Source organism: Vombatus ursinus, unplaced genomic scaffold (genome assembly GCF_900497805.2).
Source record: "Vombatus ursinus unplaced genomic scaffold, bare-nosed wombat genome assembly UNPS02001287.1, whole genome shotgun sequence".
NCBI lineage: Eukaryota > Metazoa > Chordata > Mammalia > Diprotodontia > Vombatidae > Vombatus > Vombatus ursinus.
Genome location: NW_020941065.1, coordinates 9,301,039 through 9,302,391, shown reverse-complemented (window position 1 = coordinate 9,302,391; position 1,353 = coordinate 9,301,039).

The window sequence follows — 1,353 nt, the reverse complement described above, 5'->3', positions numbered from 1 at the left end:
CACACACACACACACACACACACACACACACACACACACACACAAGCACACATCATCATTCTCTTTCTTTTACACTGTCTCAACAGTCAGGCTTCAACCAAGCTCAAAATTCCAAGTAGCCCAACACATCTGCTGACATTAACTCCACTCCTCCTTCTTCTCACACTTTCATTCTCATACCTTTTTTTCTCCCCTTCACTTCATTTCCTGAACCCACAAACCCACATCTTATTTTCTTTTAAACTAAGCCCTTCTGGTGTAGTGGAAAGCATGCTGGTTCTGGAATTCGGACCTAGGTTCAAATCCTTTCTCTGATGTTTGCTACATGTGTGAGGAGTAAGCATCTTAACAAGTTAAGGCAAGTCACTTAATATCCCTGGACCCATTTTCCTCATTTTCAAAATGAGAGTGGGGGGGGTTGACCAAAGAGATCAAAGAAAGAGGAAAGGGACCCTCAAGTATAAAAATATGTATAGCAGCTCTTTTTGTAGTGGCAAAGAATTGGAAACTAGGGGGTGTCCATTAGTTGGGGAATGACCGAATAAGTTATAGTATATGAGTGTGATAGGATATCATTGTGCTGTACAAAAAAATGAAGGGTTCCAAAAATGAAATAAAATTTTAACCAGGACTCCAGAAAGGAAGAAAGAAAGAAAGAAGGAGGGAGGGAAGGAAGGAGGGAAAAAGGAAGGAAGGAAGGAAAGGAAAGGGAGGGGGGAGGGAGGAAGGAAGGAAGGGAGATTGGTTTTAGAGAAATGTAGGAAGATTTGTTTCAACTGCTGTTGAGTAAAGTGAATTGAACCAGGAGAATATTAGATACAATAACAACAACATTGTAACAAGAAACAACTTTGAAAGATTTAGCAGCTCTGATCAACACAGTAAGCAGCCACAATTCCGGGAGGACTCGGGATAACACAGGTTACCCCCTCCTCACACAGAGGTGATGGCCTCACAGGGCAGACTGAAACATTTTTTTTTTAGAAGTGGCCAACTCCAGTATTTGTTTTGCTTGATTATTCACATTTGTAGCAAGAGTTTTGTTTCCTTTCTTTCCCAGTGGGGAATAGGGAAAGGAGAGAGGAAGAAAAAACAAATCTTCATTGATTAGAAAAATAAAATAAAATTTAATTTAAAAATATGAAGGAGATTAGTTGGCCTTTGAGGTCCCTTTGAACTCGACCCCTGTGGTTAACCAGCTCAACACACTATACGTTCCTCTACCCTCAAATCTGGGCGGCTAGGTGGTGCCATAGTGCGTAGAGCTATCATCATCATCATCATCACCATCACCATCATTTTGGCAACTAGGTGTAAAATATAAGGACCTGGAGTCAAGAAGACTCATCTTTG